Source organism: Octopus sinensis, linkage group LG10 (assembly GCF_006345805.1).
Source record: "Octopus sinensis linkage group LG10, ASM634580v1, whole genome shotgun sequence".
Lineage (NCBI taxonomy): Eukaryota > Metazoa > Mollusca > Cephalopoda > Octopoda > Octopodidae > Octopus > Octopus sinensis.
In genome coordinates this window covers 22323575-22331074 of record NC_043006.1, presented here as the reverse complement: position 1 = coordinate 22331074, position 7500 = coordinate 22323575, and the positions used below count along the sequence as shown (strand labels likewise).

Below are 7500 nucleotides of genomic sequence, written 5' to 3'. Positions count from 1 at the left end.
TATTTGCATGTGTATATATGTATGTATGTATGCGTATGCACTATTAAAAATGTGAGGATATAGGATATTAATCTGTATGCATATATGCACTTGTGTGTATGTGTATGATTGTGTAACTACATATATGTGTGCATGTATGTTTATGTACATCCTATCAAATATATAACTATATAGCACATTTAATAGTCTACTGCCCAATAGAAGTCACACCACTCAAATTGGTATTTTCCACTTTTACACATACACACACAAACATATATATATATATATATATATATTATATATATATATATATATAATATATATAATATAATATATATATATATATATGTACATATATATATATATATATATATTATATATACATATATATATATATGTACATACATATACATATATATATATATGTACACACATGTAAGCACGTATGCACACTTATATAGCATATGTACATGCACATCTCCAGACATGCATATGTACGTATGAGTGTGTATACAGATAGGTAGATAGAGAGGCAGACAGATAGATAATCTTTTGCTTAAAATATCTTATGGTCAAAAACTTTTGGGTATTGCATAATTCTCCTTCTCTCACTCTCTCTCTCTCTCTCTTTTCTTATAATTAATTTTGTTCATATGTGTGTACATATAAACATATATATATATATATATATATATATATATATAATTCATATATAGATAGATAGATAAATTCAGATATATATATATATAAACATTCACAAATATATCTATACCGATCAACATATATACACACACATGTGTGTATATGTGATTCCCTATTTGCATATGCATAATTGTACTTTAAAATTTATACAACTAGTATGCTTACATTTCACATACATTCGCATATATACTAAAAGTACACACCTACACACTCACGCATCCACTTACATATATGTGCACACACACACACACCACACACACACACACACACTCACACATATGCATATAAATACATATGTACACTGATGTGGACACATTTAGACATTCAGACATAGATGTATGTGTATGTATACTCATGCACGTATGTATTTGCATGTGTATATATGTATGTATGTATGCGTATGCACTATTAAAAATGTGAGGATATAGGATATTAATCTGTATGCATATATGCACTTGTGTGTATGTGTATGATTGTGTAACTACATATATGTGTGCATTATGTTTATGTACATCCTATCAAATATATAACTATATAGCACATTTAATAGTCTACTCTACTGCCCAATAGAAGTCACACCACTCAAATTGGTATTTTCCACTTTTACACATACACACACAAACATATATATATATATATATATAATTCATATATAGATAGATAGATAAATTCAGATATATATATATATATATATGTACATATATATATATATGTATATATATATATTATATATACATATATATATATATGTACATACATATACATATATATATATATGTACACACATGTAAGCACGTATGCACACTTATATAGCATATGTACATGCACATCTCCAGACATGCATATGTACGTATGAGTGTGTATACAGATAGGTAGATAGAGAGGCAGACAGATAGATAATCTTTTGCTTAAAATATCTTATGGTCAAAAACTTTTGGGTATTGCATAATTCTCCTTCTCTCACTCTCTCTCTCTCTCTCTTTTCTTATAATTAATTTTGTTCATATGTGTGTACATATAAACATATATATATATATATATATATATATATAATATATATATATATATATATATAATTCATATATATATATATATAAACATTCACAAATATATCTATACCGATCAACATATATACACACACATGTGTGTATATGTGATTCCCTATTTGCATATGCATAATTGTACTTTAAAATTTATACAACTAGTATGCTTACATTTCACATACATTCGCATATATACTAAAAGTACACACCTACACACTCACGCATCCACTTACATATATGTGCACACACACACACACCACACATACGCACACATGCATACACTTTCCACGAAATGGAGGGCACAACAATTCTATATTTATCTTATCTTTATTCATCTAACTTAAAACATCTCAAAATTCTTCCACTTTTCTTTTTTTTTTTTTTACCCTCTCAAAAAACTATTTTATATCTTCTCTTCGTTTCTTGAATACTAATCAGGCACCAATATAACATTAAATGAAAAAAAAAAAAAAAAAAAAAGAGAATTTTCTGAACAAGATCAATGAAATCAATAATAAAGAGAAAGACGGAAACTGCTCTGTAAAAATATTATTGAAGTAGTATATCCTTGTAATTTCTGGCTCACCTCACAAAGTATCCAAATTATATCATGTAACGATGAGCACTCTCAAGAGGATTAAAAATTATAATCGTTGGCTTCAGTTATTTTTAAGTCATTAGGTGAAAAATATGCAACACACACACACACACACACACATACACCTACATATGCTTACATGTGTATATATATACATACACACACACACACACACACACACACACATATATATATATATATATATATATATATATATATACGAGTGTATGTGTATATGCATGTATATATATATAGATGTACATGTATAAACATGCACACACATTCATATATATATATGCATTTATTCATATTTATATATACATGCAAATGTATTCATCCCTATTTCATATAAATATGTATGTGTGTGTGTGTGTATGTGTGATCATCATCATCATCATCATCGTCATCATCATCATCATCATCATCACCTTTTCATGTCTGTCTTCCATGCTATCGTCTGTTGGAGTGTTCAGCAAGATCTTCCAAGCCAGGGGACTATGTCAAGCCCCAATATCTGCTTTGACATAGTTTCTAAAGCAATTTCTTAAGCCATTCACTTTACAGAGAGTACAGGCTTTTTTTTTATGACACCAGCACTAGTGAGGTTACCAAATCCCTCATAAGACAAAACTACTTGATTGAATAAAGATGTAGTTCCGAGGGATGTGGCTCAACATAAATACATGCAAAAAATAAATTCATATATATATATATAAACATATATATTATATTTATATATAATTACATATACATACATACACATGTATATGCATACATATATGTATATATATATATGTATATGTATGTGTGCATATTTATGTACATGTGTGTGTGTGTGTGTGTGTGTGTGAGTATATGTGTATACCACATAGAGCAAATTATGATGATGATGTATTATTCCATAACATAAACTCTTCCTGTTGCTCAAAACAAGCAGATATAGTAGCAGACTGCTTAATGTGCCAATACACCAACTTAAAAATCATGTTTAGATCCTGCCATATCCATTTTGTGTGTTGCTTGGGGACAACTCTTTATTTCCAATCGAGTAATTCCATCTCTGATCTAATAATTCATATTCAAGCATCACAATTTAACAAGTTCGTAATATCGAATTTTTAATATGTTTTTAAGAGATACTTGCAATTATAAGAATTATTTATAATTATTAATAATTGATCGTAATAGTGATTTGGGCTTTAAAATATTTAATTTCTAGACAAAACATTAAATAATTTCATCTCATTTTCAAAATGTATTAAACGATATATGAGAAGTGAACTAAAGAAGGTGTTACAACTGTGAAGAATGTTTCTGATTTGGAGAACTAGTGTTAGAAAACTGTTACTATTTCTGAGTTCTATTTCCAAGACTAAATTGGATATTTTTTATATGCTTCTTGTTAAGGTGTGAATAAAAATTTACTTTCTAAATTCTTCAGATAATAGAATTATTATTAGATAATACATGAACAGTAAGGTCACCTTGTGATTTTTAGCTGATTTTGTTTTAATTTCAGAATGCTTCCCCACCAAAAAAAAAGGGAAGGAAAAATAACTTTAGATAAAGCAAATCATTTAATGAAAATTCTTCATTGTCTAAAAGGTGTGAAATATTCTTAAAACTTCAATAAATTTAATAGCAAAATCATATAGACTTGAGAAAAAAATAAAATTTCCCAATATCTATCTTTCTGTTTTCTCAGCTTATAACATCAATGGAACAATTGTCTGTAATTTACTAAGAAATAATCAGAGAATATACGAGCATCATCTTCCTAGTTAAGTTGATGGAAAATTATTAAAGACTGTACTTTTTCTGTAGTCATCATCATCCTCATCATCGTTTCATCATCATCATCATCATCATCATCATCATCATCATCATCATCATCGTCGTCGTCGTCGTCGTCGTCGTCGTCATCATTGTCATCATCATCATCATTCAATGTCCATTGTCCATGCTGGCATGGGTTGGACTGTTTGACCGGAACTGGCAAGTCAGAAGACTGCACCATGCTTGACTGTCTGCTTGGAATGGTTTCTTCAGCTGAATGCCCTTCCTAACACCAACCAATTTACAAAAGCGTACCAAGTGCTTTTTTTATGTGGCACCAGCAGCAGTGGGGTGACCAAACAACTTACAAGACAAGATCTCCTCAACTGAGAGGAAGCAGTACTGAGGGTGGTGGTTGCTGTTTTCTCATGACTGTTACAAACATTCCTCTGAGCAAAGCAATGCACTGGAGCCATGGCATACACAACTACACTATACATAGATTAGTGCTGGGCCCCTAGGACATGGAATCTACTGGCAGCTGCCTTGTGTGCCCTATTTCATGACAGTACTGCCTATATATTTGCCAGGTACAAATATATTGTTATGGGAATATAATTGACACAGCATATATTTAGCAGGGCAGTACTTCTTTGATTTAATTAGAGAATACGTAAATGTTAGAAGGCACATGGCTCAGTGGTTAGGGCATTGGGCTTACAATTGTGAGGCTGTGAGTTTGATTCCTGGACCAGGCTGTGTGTTGTGCTCTTGAGCAAGACACTTTATTTCAAGTTGCTTCAGTTCACTCAGCTGTAGAAATGAGTTGTGAGGTCACGGGTGCCAAGCTGTATTGGCCTTTGCCTTTCCCTTGGACAACATTGGTGACATGGAAAGAGGAGGTTGGTATGTATGGGTGATTGCTGGTCTTCCACAAACAACCTTGCTCATATCTGTGCCTCAGAGGGGAACTTTCTAGGTGCAATCCCATGGCCTTTTGTGAGTGATGGGGATCTTTACATAAATGTAATCTATAACAGAAATATTAACAAACTTAAATATTTATCAAAATTAAGTTTATGGATAAAATAATATCGAAATATCATGAAAATTCTTGATTTCAAAGGCAAATTACATTGCTTCAAAACAACACAAGGTTTACATATAATATTACTAGTAGAAATGAGTTAAGTAGGTAACTTTACACTTCTTGCTTCCACCTGGAACTTATCACGGTAACTCAGGTATGTGAAAAGTAAACAAAACATGTAAACTTTTCCTGCTGGTACATTTTTCCCTTCAGACTTAGAGTCTAGAACTAGTTTCATGTGGTCCATAGAGAGAAACTCAGGCAGCTTGCTGTTCCTGGCAAAACTGACTGAAATTCTAGTGACCACTATAGTTCTAGAAATACGAAGTATAATAATCCAACATGTAGTTTATAAACTGTACTGAACATGGAGTTTATAAACTGTACCAAACATGGAGTTTATAAATTGTGATAAACATGTTGTTTACAATCTGTGGTAAGCATAGGTTACGAACTATGCTGAATATATAGTTTATATGTTGTGTTAAACAGTTTATAAACAGTGTTTAACGTTCACCTTATATACTATAGTAAATGTAGTTTATAAACTGTACTGAGCATGTAGTCTATGAACAGTGCTAAACGCATGGTTTATGAACTGTGATAAACATGTACTTTATGTACTGAGGTAAACATATACTTTATGAACTGTGGTAAGTATGTAGTTTATAAACAGGCAGTATAGCATATAGTATTACTAGTAGAAATGAGTTAAGTAGGTAACTTTACACTTCTTGCTTCTACCTGGAACTTAACATATACTTTATGAGCTGTGGTAAACATGTAGTCAATAAACTCTGGTAAACATGTAGTTTATAAACAGGCAGTTATGCTACATGTTTTATAGCTGTGTTCTAAGAGTAAACATCTGAAAGGTTACTAAGTAGTGATTGATTCCATCCGAAAGAACATTTGGAATGGAGGTCATTGACTGGTTCTTGTGTATTATGTAACAATTGATGTAATCGCTGTATCTCAAAGATATTCTGTACCACACAGTATAATAAGTCAACTGGATGGGCTACGCCAAAAAGAGAAATATCAATAATTTAGTGAGTCGATATAAAAGGGAAGGTAAGATTAGCAAGAAACAAAACAAACTAAAAGTATAAGAATTCACAGGCAACTTAGAGGTTATTTATAATACAACAAAACATTAGTCAAAATATTGATAGAAAATGGAGGTGTAGGGTGGGGTGGGGTGCGGGTGTGGGGTGGGAGATGGGAGGTGGAGAAGAAGCAAAGAATTCAAAATGGAGCTAATATGCTAGCATACAAAATTTTTACTGTAGATATCGGTAACGAAATAAATATAAACAAATATCAATTGTTCTTAGGGACTGTTTAGTTTAATGGTTAGAGCACTCAGCCAGTATCTGAGGGGTATGGGTTCGAGTCCTATAACCACCTGCTGGCAACTTTGTTTTGTTTTTTTTTCCATCTTATAAAGGTACAATATATAGGTACATGTGTGACTGAGTAGTTAAGGGACTTGCTGCCCAAACATGCAGTCTTGGCCCTTTCTCTGACACTTTGGGCAAGTGTTTTCTACTTTAGCCCTGGGCTAACCAAAGTCTTGTGAGCAGATTTGGTGGATGGAAAGTGAAAGAAGCTCATCATATATATATATATATATATATGTAGGTAGGTAGATAGGTAGGTAGATATGTGTGTATGGGCCTTTGTGTTTGTGTTTGTACCTCTTGACAATTGGTGATGGTTTGTTTATACTCCTGTAACCCAACAGTTTGGCAAAAGAGATCAATAGATTAAATACCAGGCTTAAGAAAAGAATAAGTACTGGGCTCAATTTGTTCCCCTAAAATCCTTCAAGCTGGTGCCCCAGCATGGTCGCAGTCTAATGACTGAAACAAGTAAAAAATAAAAGACTTAATTCATTATTTCCAATAGGATATAACAGCATTTAACATATTCCTAGAAATATTCTACTCATTAGTACACAATTAAATTTTCTTATTAATTGTTATTTCTTAATATATTACATATTCCTAAAGCAATGAACTGGCAAGATCATTAGTATGTCAGGCTAAATGCTTAGCGGTATTTTGCCTGCCTTTATGTTTCAAGTTCAAATTCTGCCAAGGTCACCTTTACCTTTCATCCTTTCGGGACTGATAAAATTAGTACCAGTTGAACACTGGGATCAATGTAATTGACTTAATCTGCACACCAAATTGCTGGCCTTGTGCCAAAATTTGAAACCAATGTATTATTTATTTTTAATAATCTTTTCTGCAACATTTTCTTTGATAATAATAAACACCATCTTTAATAAAATACTAATGACT

At 31.7% G+C, this 7500-nt stretch overlaps 1 long non-coding RNA gene across 2 annotated transcripts in view; it reads right to left on the bottom strand.

Moving 5' to 3' along the window:
* The window catches only part of LOC118765048, a 2677-nt gene extending 155 nt beyond the window's left edge, over window positions 1-2522 (bottom strand). Inside the window, exons 1-3 of one of the 2 annotated variants that reach the window (XR_005000891.1) lie at window positions 2485-2522; window positions 1985-2450; window positions 936-953 (exon numbers count right to left, since the gene is read on the bottom strand). This is a non-coding gene — a long non-coding RNA (uncharacterized LOC118765048). Of the gene's footprint in view, window positions 1-935; window positions 954-1984; window positions 2451-2480 lie in introns of both variants that reach the window. The other variant, XR_005000892.1, reaches the window with a different exon arrangement.
* Window positions 2523-7500: the final 4978 nt, after the last annotated feature.